Genomic DNA, 11,622 nt, shown 5'->3' on the forward strand with positions numbered 1-11,622 from the left:
ATATAATGAAAGTTGTAGAGAATCAAATTTTGAATCAAAATGTACATATACAATATCGTTCTGGTAATCAGTATAAGATGATGCGGGAAGAAATCATGAAAAATTGCCATTGTCAAGCGTTTCTTTGCAAATAAGTATGTTTTGACTGCATTTAGACAGTAATGCGCCTAATGATTTTTTGAAGAGAATTAATTTATCTAAAAAATGAGCACCGGCTGAACTTCCTACGGTGAATAGTTCGCGAGTTACAGCTGTTTGAAGGTGTAACTGAAAATTGACATTTTATTAACAATTCGGATTTTCGCTTAAAAATTGCGGTTAAAATTTTTTTAAAAATCGGTTTTATCCTATTTCCAGTACTTTATATATATACAAAGGTAATACAATACCATAAATCGTTCACAAGGTGCAGTTTGTTGTAAAAATACATCATTGAAAACTGTAAATTTTAAGAAAATTTGAGTCGAAATTATTTATCTATTCCGTATTTCTTAAATATCTTCGTTTCTGTTCATTTTACGACAAAATTTGATAGAAACTAATTGAAAGCTTATAAAATTCCTTATCAAATCAATTCTATCAAATTTTTTCGTAAAATGAACAGAAACGAAGATATTAAGAAATACGGAATAGATAAATAATTTCGACTCAAATTTTCTTAAAATTTACAGTTTTCAATGATGTATTTTTACAACAAACTGCACCTTGTGAACGATTTATGGTATTGTTTTAGTAAGAAAAATAATTTAAAGATAAAATATCTGTAAATAAGTTATTCTACATACGAATAAAAACATATTCGCGTGATAATTCCTTTTATGACAACTTTTAATTATAATGTTTTAGAATTAGAGTTATTACTTTTAGAAAAATAAGGTTAAATTTAGTATAACACACTTTACGTCTTAAACATTTTAAAAGTTTATTTTATATATATGTATGTAATGTGGGTAATTATACAGAATACCCCCACCACCTCTAATTTCGATAAAATTAGGCTCATTCGACGCGTTTTTGCATAAAACGAAAGAATCTGGCAGAGATAGAAGTCGCTCTGCCCCGCGAACCGAGATATATTATGCGTTAAAGCTATATCCACACAAACTTGCATAACCGCATAAACATATGCATAATGAAAATTATCCAATCACATTTTAGGAGTAAGAAACGTAATGAGACGCATACGCATAAAATCGAAATGCATGTAGAAGACATGGCGATTGTAGGACTGTGACAGATTTCCTAACCTGAATAGTCGTGACTTTAATGCTTAATATCTCGGTTCGCGGGGCAGAGCGACACTTATATTTCTGCCATATTCTTCCGTTTTATGCAAACACGCGTCGAATGAGTCTAATTTTATCGAAATCGGAGGTTACTTACAAGAATTACTTTTCTCTAGGGATATGATAACATTTTACGCTCACAAAGATGGTGACCGCTTACTGTGAGCAGCTAATGAGCGCTTGCATCTAATACACAATCCTAGGATGCTCACTGAGCGTTCAGTGAGCGGTTGTAGTATTGAATGCACCCATTATTGCCAATTATTCGACAATATATTAGATCTGGTTCTATTATTCATGCAGATAAATGGCGAGCATACGATACTTTATTCAATAAAAATTATACACATCATAGTGTTAACTAGTCAACTAATTTTGTTGGCCCAGAAACTGGTATTCACACCCAAAATATTGAGAGATTGTGGCGCGATATGCGTGCGAATATTCCTCATTACGGTACACGTGATTACCATTTTATTCATTACATCACTGAATTTTTGTTTAAAAGAAAATATGATCATAATGAACGAATCGAAGGTTTTTTTCGAAATAATGAAGCTTATATACCCATTAGATATTTAAACATTGATTAAACTTTATTTTTTATATTGTACATTGACTATTTTTTTTATTACCAATACTCCTATTATTTAAATTACGAGTTAACACAATATAAAACGACACGGAAGTTGCAAGTTCCTTCGCACAGAAAGAGGTGGGGTGAGAGTCGCTTTGCGTGGATACAGTAGGTTACGCCCCCCCTGCGGGGGGGGCTCCACTACTGTTAAAATAACCTAACCCAACCCATTTAGTGGTGTGAGATAGCTCTCGTTTCGCGTAGAAAGTCAAAACCCACGTGCAACAGTACAATTACAGAAGTCGTATGTGTAGATGCAATAGGTTCCGCCCCCCCCTGTGGGGGGGGCTCCACAACTGTTAAAAATAACCTAACCCAACCCATTTAGTAGTGTGAGATAGCTCTCGTTTCGCGTAGAATGTCGAAACCCACGTGCAACAGTACAATCATGGAAGTGTTTTCGCATAGAAAGTCACATGCCTGTACTGTTGCACGTGGGTTTCAACTTCCTACGCGAAGCAAGAGCTACCTTACACCACTAAATGGGTTGGGTTAGGTTATTTTTACATAACAGTAGTGGAGTCTCCCCGCAGGAGGGGCGGAACCTACTGTATCTACACATATGACTTCTATAATTATACTGTTGCACGTGGGTTTCGACTTTCTACGCGAAACGAGAGCTATCTCACATCACTAAATGGGTTGGATTAGGTCATTTTCGCATAGAAAGTCGCAAACCGTTAAATTTTCGAACAATATGCATACAACCTTTTTTGTAGAGAGTTTAAAGGGTTTTATTTTTTGTTTGAAACTTTTTTTTGTGAAATCAATATTTTGTGAGATATGCATTAAAGAGCGAAAGAAACCGATTTTTTAGCAGTTTTTTCAAAATGATGGCCAAAGTATGATTGACCGCCAAATTTTATTGTCAGATTCGTTTTCAGGAGCCAAAAATACATGGAAAAATGTATTTGCATTAAAATTGTAGATGCTGTAGCAATTCCGAAGTTTTACCCAGGGAAAGGTGTAGAATAGTACTTAATATCATACATGTACAGCAGAAATAATATCATACATGTATAGCAATTAGAATAGTAATTAATATCATACATGTACACTGCGCAACAAAATTAACGCAACACTGTTTCACTATGCAAAAATAGGCAAACTTCATGTAAAATACAGATGGCTGGTTGTCAGGATGGATGGAGCCGGCTTCGGAATGAATGTAGATAGTTCAGTATAATAACGAGAATATTTATTCACACACACACACAAGTTTGCCAAGAACAAAAATTAGACAAATGATTATTATTTATAAACTTGAATGAGCTAAAATCAGCTCCAAAATCATCCTTACAGCAAGAATGGTTAACCGAGGTGTAACTTAACGTTATCGAATCCGCGAGGGAATAGCGAGATTAAACCGACTGCACACAAACGACTAAACGCGCGCGAGCTCCGTATTCATCGGTTGCTATCGCGAGAGTGCTCCAGTCTCGTCTCTCATCCACGGCGTTCGATTAGCCGAAATTCCCCTTAAGTCATCTGAAAGTCGCGCTCTGTTATTCTCGATTTCTGATTTTCATTATTCTACAATCTCTCGCGCTATGTATTCGTTCGACGCGTGGTCGACAATATTATTCGACTGATCTGACTCGAATATATGGAAACGGGTCGGAGCAACATGATAATCTCGAAGTATATATCTTACACTTCAAGATAGCATAACTTCATCAAAAATCATCGTATCGAGATGTTTAAAAAAGCATTTTACAGCTTGAAACCTCTACTTTTCAGATAGTTACTTGAAAAAATAATCTCACGGAGATTTTATAAAGTTACACAAACATAAATGAAGATATGTCAGATCTCAAAATTTTTTATGAAATTTGAAAGTTCCACGGGGCGGACTAAAAATTGTACGCTAATGCGATTCACATCATTCGAAAGAGCGAATCTTTACCTTTAATTTATTTTTTTACAAAGCTCCGTACGATTTTTTTTTACCGAGTTATTCAACGTTGAAGCAAAAGAGTCATTTTTGTTTCAACGTTGAATAACTCGGTAAAAAAAAATCGTACGGAGCTTTATAAAAAAGCAAATTAAAGGTGAAGATTCGCTCTTTTGAATTATGTAAACCGCATTTGTGCACAATTTTTATTTCGTGCAGTGGAACTTCTCAAATTTCGTAAAAATTTTTAGATTTGACGCACTTTTATTTATGTTTATGTAACTTCACGAAATATCAGTAAAACCGTTTTTTCAAGTACCGATCTGAAAAGTAGAGATTTTAAGCTTTAAAATGCTTTTTTAAACATCCCAATACGATGATTTTTGACGAAGTTATTGTATCTTGAAGTTTGCATGCAACTATTGAACAAAATTAAAGACACTTAAAATCATCATTAAAAAGAACCAAATTCAAATTTCACATATCTCCGTGAAGAATGGTCGCAAAGCGGTGTACGAAAAAACTTTTTAAAGTCATAACAAATTTCTTTAATTGTGAATACAGTTTAACATTTTCTGTTTTAAATTTTTTATTATGCTACAATTTCTTTCACTGAGTGATTTGAAGTGAATAATGCATTATGTAGTCTTTTCTCTGAAAATTTCTAAAAATTTTGCCGCCGGTATTAGCATTACCCCAGGTGTACCACGGGGAGGTTACACGGTCGGACTTACACCCCCCCCGTGTGTGTGTGTGTGTGTGTGTGTGTGTGTGTGTGTGTGTGTGTGTGCGCGCGCGCGCGCGCGCATGCTTGCGTGTGAAGTGCATGGTGTCATTTACACTTCAAAATCGAGTATTACCGCCTCGTCTTCGGATAACTTCTTGCAAGCGCTCACGCATATTGATGCAAGATCTAATTGCAGCTTGAGGTATTTCTCACCATATTCGGTGCAATGCTGCTTCCAGTTCTTAGAGATTCGTTGGCGGTCTTTCCAAATTGCGTACTCTTCGTCCCATCATGTCCCAAACATGTTCAATGGGATTTAAAAGAGAAGTATTTTAAAGAAAGCTACATGTCCTTAGGCGTCAGCGTAACATGTAAAGTTCACGCAGTTTTCTTCAATGCTTGCGTGTGAAGTGCATGGTGTCATTTACACTTCAAAATCGAGTATTACCGCCTCGTCTTCGGATAACTTCTTGCAAGCGCTCACGCATATTGATGCAAGATCTAATTGCAGCTTGAGGTATTTCTCACCATATTCGGTGCAATGCTGCTTCCAGTTCTTAGAGATTCGTTGGCGGTCTTTCCAAATTGCGTACTCTTCGTCCCATCATGTCCCAAACATGTTCAATGGGATTTAAATCCGCGCTCACCGATGGATGTGGTAGCACCTCGATGTTGTTTTCTTAGAGGAAGTTAAGGACTATCCTAGCGGTATGTGGTCGAGCATTATCCTGCATTAGAATGAAATTGCGTCCCACTCGACGACGCATCGGTATGACGTAAAGACGCAAAATTTCCTCCACATAGCGTACAGCTGTTACTCCAGGAGATGGTAAGGTGACGAGGTTCGTGCGTCTATGTGTTGATATTCCACCCCATACCATAATGGAACCACCACCAAACGCTCGGACAGGTTCGATACAATTTTGTTCATAACGATGCCCATGATGACGCCAAACACGAATTCTTGCATCAGAACTGAAGAGGCAAAACCGTGATTCATCAGTGAATAGTACGTTGTTCCACTGTCTCGCGGTCCAATTTTGATAAATGTGAGCATACTCTAAACGGGCATGTTGATGAGCCACAGATAACATTGGCGCTCGAGCACGAGCCCGCGATCTCAAGCCTCTTTCGTATAAACGCCTTCTGATCGTTTGAACGCTGATTCGTCGATGCGGAAGAATTTCGTTTACAATTTGTTGCGCAGACATTGTTCGATTTCGCATTGTCACGTTAACGATGTTGCGATCCTCACGAGCTGATGTTACTCGTCTTCGACCTTGTCCGCTTCTCCGACAAAATCTTCCTGTTTGTTGGTAACGAGCGTAAACTCTACTGATGGAGGAACGATTAACACCCATTCTCCTTACAATATGACTCTGGCTCAGACCTTCTTCCAAAAGAGCAATAATTTGTGCACACTGAACTGCATTTAATCGAGGCATTGTTACGACTCTGTTTTTTTGAACGGTAACTTCAGTTAATTCAAACTAAAGAAAGTTTAAACTGAAGTAAGCGCTGTACCGTAAGTGCTGTTCGAACGATAACTTCAGTTTAAACTTCCTTTCGTTTGAATTAACTGAAGTTATCGTTCGAACAGCACTTACGGTACAGCGCTTACTTCAGTTTAAACTTTCTTTAGTTTGAATTAACTATCATATTGACAAGTTCACAGTAGATTCTCGATCAAGATTCTTATTTTATAACTTAGCGCCATCTATAAACTATCTCTCAACGATTATTCTTTCTCCAACACCCTCTTAATCGTTAAGTATTTGAACATGTTTTTTTTAGTCTAAATAAATAATTCTTTAGAGAGATATAACTGTTCCTTAAAATTTGACGCATATAGATATTTATTAAACTCTTAAACAATAGACTTGTCTAAACTCTTAAACTCAAAAGAAAATATCTATAATTTTAATTTAATCATAAAGAACATTCACATAATATAAGTAACAAACTTTACTTGCTTAAAATTAGATTTTTAAACATCTCAAACTTGATATTACCGAGTGGTTTGGTAAACACATCTGCTATCTGCTCATCGCTAGGACAATACTTTAGTTCTAATATATTTTCAGCATATTTCTCATTTAGAAAATTATATCAAACATCTATGTGCTTACTTCGTTTGTTACCTATACCATTCCTTATAATTTGTATAGTACTTTGATTGTCAACATACAATATACAGGGTGGGCCATTTTAATTTATGCACTTAAATTTCTCTGTACCTAAGGCAGATGCGGAAAAATAGTTCAGACAAAAGTTGCTCGAGATGATGGGGGTCACTTGACTGTGTAATTAGTTTTGACCTTGAGACTACTTTTCAAGGTTATTTGAAGGTCAGAGTGTTTTTTTTTAATGCGAACCCTTATTTTTTACCCCGTATTCGAAAAGAGCAGAAAATTTTTCGTCTGAAATGATATCTCAATGTTTACTTTCATGACCTTGAGGAGGCAAATTTAGTGTCAAATGCTACAGAACTGCCTGATAGTTGTTCAATTAAAGGCTCTAGCAGGCTAAGATGGTCCAAAATTCCCCAGAAGGTATTTCAATGGCTCAAGGTCTATTCTTTTCTATACTGAAAAGTAAACATTTTCAGCAAGTTTCAACTTCCTAGCCGAATAATTAAGCCCGTTACACCGGAAAAGGTGTTTTTTTCATTTTTATTTTTTTACTTCGTAACTGTAAGAGCAATCTCTACACAAAAATTCAAGTGTGTAAACGATATCAGAGTACACATATGACAATTTTTTCGGCGTAATTTACCGTACGGGAGATTTTAAAAAAATTAATGAAAAATTAAAAAAATTTTTTCTCGCGTTCAAAAAATGACGCCCTCTAAAAAAATTTCAGAAGATGTATTTTCGTTCAAAGTATATTGTCAATTTTTTCAGATTTTTAAAAAAATTGGGCCATTGTAAAAAAAAAATAAAAACTGCATTTTTCACCATTTTTTTAACTTTATAAGCGCAAGTGACCTATGTTTGCATGATATTTAACGCGCAATTAGTTATATTTCTTCGCACAATAGAGAGACATATTTATTTTTCAATCCTACATTCATTATATATGATAATTTGCTTAATTTCTTAATTTTCTACCGGCATTTTTGTATATTTGTTTGAAATAATATCATTATAACGCTAAAGATTGTAAATTGCTGTGGAAACGCATAAAAACCCGACATTAAAAAACTCGACACTTCAAAAACTAGACTTTAAAAAACCCGACACTTCAATTTTTTCATAACAACATACAACAATTTAATTTTTGAGTGCCGCGGTTTTGAAAGTTGAGTTTTTGAAGTGTCGGGTTTTTACGTGTTTCCATGGCTGTTTTCGTGTATGATGTCGTATTGCCATGAATTTTTTCAAAATATATGCCTTGCCAATACGTATAACTTAGAATCTCTTAAGATTTTCTTCTCAGTAATTTCAGCACAATTATAACAATAGTCATGTGCGATTTTGTGCACGACTAGAATTCAGATCACGAAAAATGGAAACTTGGATAAACAAAACGAGACATAAAAATGAAACATTCAATGACTAAGAAAAAACAGTTGTAACGAATACTTTTTAAAATATGTCTAGTTTAATAACCACTTGTAGTGCGCACGGAATATATCTTTGGCTCATAATTTTGCTTGCATAAAAAAAAAGTTAGATATACACTGAGTGCGCACTCAGTGCGTCAGTGTATCACACTATTAAATATTTTTGATCGAGAAATATCATTCCGTAAGATTTGAACAATGAACCAATCAGTATACACAAACTTGCACATGACTGTGGTTATAATTGTGATGAAATTACTGAGAAGAAAATCTTAAGAGATTCTAAGTTATACATATTGACAAGGCATATATTTTGAAAAAATTCATGGCAATACGACATCATACACGAAAACAGCCATGGAAACACATAAAAACCCGACACTTTAAAAACTCGACTTTCAAAACCGCGGCACCCAAAAATTAAATTGTTGTGTGTTGTTATGAAAAAATTGAAGTGTCGGGTTTTTTAAAGTCTAGTTTTTGAAGTGTCCAGTTTTTTAATGTCGGGTTTTTGAAGTATCGGGTTTTTGAATGTCGGGTTTTTATGCGTTTCCACAGCAATTTACAATCTTTAGCATTATAATGATATTACTTCAAACAAATATACAAAAATGCCGGTAAAAAATTAAGAAATATCGCAAATTATCATATATAATGAATGTAGGATTGAAAAATAAATATGTCTCTCTATTGTGCGAAGAAATATAACTAATTGCGCGTTAAATATCATGCAAATATAGGTCACTTGCGCTTATAAAGTTAAAAAAATGGTGAAAAATGCAGTTTTTATTTTTTTTGACAATAGCCCAATTTTTTTAATAATCTGAAAAAAATTGACAATATACTTTGAACGAAAATACATCTTCTGAAATTTTTTTAGAGGGCGTCATTTTTTGAACGCGAAAAAAAATTTTTTTAATTTTTCATTAATTTTTTTAAAATCTCCCGTACGGTAAATTACGCCGAAAAAATTGTCATATATGTACTCTGATATCGTTTACACACTTGAATTTTTGTGTAGAGATTGCTCTTACAGTTACGAAGTAAAAAAATAAAAATTAAAAAAACACCTTTTCCGGTGTAACGGGCTTAATTATTCGGCTTGTAAGTTGAAACTTGATGAAAATGTTTACTTTTCAGTATAGAAAAGAATAGACCTTGAGCCATTGAAATACCTTCTGGGGAATTTTGGACCATTTCAGCCTGCTAGAGCCTTTGTAACGAAATACCCCATCGTCCCAGCCAGAACACCCGGCCGGACGCCGCTGCATCGCCACGCGATGCAGCGATGAGGGCGCATAAGCGCCCGATAAATAAAAAAAGCATAATTCACAGGTACACGGTGGCAGTAACAGCCGCGCAGCGCAGAGCATCGCCGAACGAGGCGAAAACAGATCGGCTATTGCGAACTCCCACCACTCGAAATCGCGCACACCGCGAGTACCGAGCGACGGGAAAGACCGAGCAAAAGCGAAGCCTCACGAACGTGGCGTTTTGACGAGCGTTAAAACGCTGCAGTAACAGCGATAAGAGAGCATTCCTGTTCCAGACACGAATCCATCCGATAATCCGATTTCCTAGAGCCTTGCGAGTCCGTAGTAACCGGGTTGGAGAGTTCTCCGATTCCGCTGAGAGTTCTCAGCTGACAAGCAAGAGCCACGAGGCACCGAACGACGAGAGAAAAGGGGCAGAGAGCACTCTGCCTCTGTCGAGAGTTCCCGACAGTCGTATCTAGCGGCCACTCAATCTCATTGCATTACGACTGACCAGCATTCGCCAGGGGGTGAAGAGTTCTTCATCTCTGCCGGGAGTTCCGGCCGCTAGTCATCGTACTTACGCCAAGGGACCGCGTTATAAATTACAGACCGCGTAAACACAGCTGACAGACTGCCGTACTAGTCCAGCTATAAATAGCACCGATACAGCTGATCGGCCGCGATAAGCGTGATTCGCGTAGAAAAAGCGGCACAGAGTTTTAAACGGCCAAACACATAGCGCACACGCACACACATACTCACTCATACACACCTGTCCCTGTCCGCGAAGTTATAAGCGATGCCCTCTACCACGTACGCCGAGCGCATATCAACACACACGCACACGGCACGCACGCACGCACGCACGCACGCGCGCTGAACGGCGTTCTTCGCACCGCACACCGCCCGTTTTTGCGCAAGCCGCTCTTACGGCTTTCTTTCTTTTCTTTCTTTCTTTCTTTCTTTCCTTCTTTCTTTCTTGCGTTCTTTCTTTCTTTCTTTTTTTTGTTCATTATAAATACATTAATTGCGACAAAGCGAATAAAGCTGATTTATTGTGTAGAGATCTTGTCCGAGATTCTTGCTCAACCTGCATTCTCCTCCGATCGAACCTCTTTCGTACCCTGGAACGCGAATTACCGACGAGCTACATCCGCGCATACGAAAGTTAGGTCGTTACAAATTTTCTAGCGGAATAAACGTTGTAAAGCTTTCTTTCTAAGAAAGATCGAATTCTAAAGCGACAACAACCTCAATAATGTTGATCTTGAGGTCACTTTTCAAGGTCATTTGTAGGACGGAGTGGCTTTCTAACGGGAAACTTTTCTTTAATACCGAAGCAAGAAAATCCAAACAATTTAAAGTCGGAATGTGACAACGATCTTAAGTTTGTGTTTCTTATTCCACAAGCTCTTAGTAGCTATTGCTTTAAATGAATTAACCTTACTCTTGGCGCTATCCGGAAACAACGACGTAGTAAGTTCTGTTTCCTTTGGGGTGCTTGATTCAAGTGAGTCCCCTTGCCTCTCACTAATCGGGGTGGCTAAAAATGGGGTGGCTAAAATGGAGGCAATTTCGAACATTTGCTTCCTGGCTAAAGTTTTAATGATAACGGTAGTGAGAGGTAAGGGGACTCACTTGAATCAACCACCCCGATTAGTGAGAGGCAAGTGGATTCACTTGAATCAAGCATCTCGATTAGTGAGAATTTTTCGAGCTCGAGATGATTAGATCTCAGTAACGGCTGAACGGATCAAGTTCTACATACACTCAATCGATAGCAAATACTTAAATTGTATGATAAAAGTGCTTTCATTTTTTTTCTACGTGCCCTACGAGCGGAGATATCGCGACGCAAAGTCCGAATCTGTGAATTTTCACGTTTCATTTTTAAGATACGTCGTCGTCAACGTCGTCGACCAGAAAAATGTACGTTACGTTTTTTCGATAATAGTGGGCCTTTGACTTTATGTGTTGTCTCACTCTATCTATCATCTCACTCTATCCATCTATATCTAACCAGCAGACCAGTGCTGCATGGTGTATCACATGACGCGCGCGCGGTTTTAATCTTATAAATGAAAATAAAATATTATTTCAATACAATATAAAATATTTCTTAATAATATGTATATATATACAGGGAATGGAAGTAACTCGTTACTTGTAACGAAGTTACAGTTACAAGTTACTTTTTTGGTAACTTTACTGGTAACTGCGTTACTTTCTTTTTTTGGTAACTGTAACGGTAACGAGT

The sequence above is a fragment of the Cyphomyrmex costatus genome, unplaced genomic scaffold, assembly GCF_001594065.2.
Source record: "Cyphomyrmex costatus isolate MS0001 unplaced genomic scaffold, Ccosl1.0 scaffold1049, whole genome shotgun sequence".
In the NCBI taxonomy this organism is placed as follows: Eukaryota; Metazoa; Arthropoda; class Insecta; order Hymenoptera; family Formicidae; genus Cyphomyrmex; species Cyphomyrmex costatus.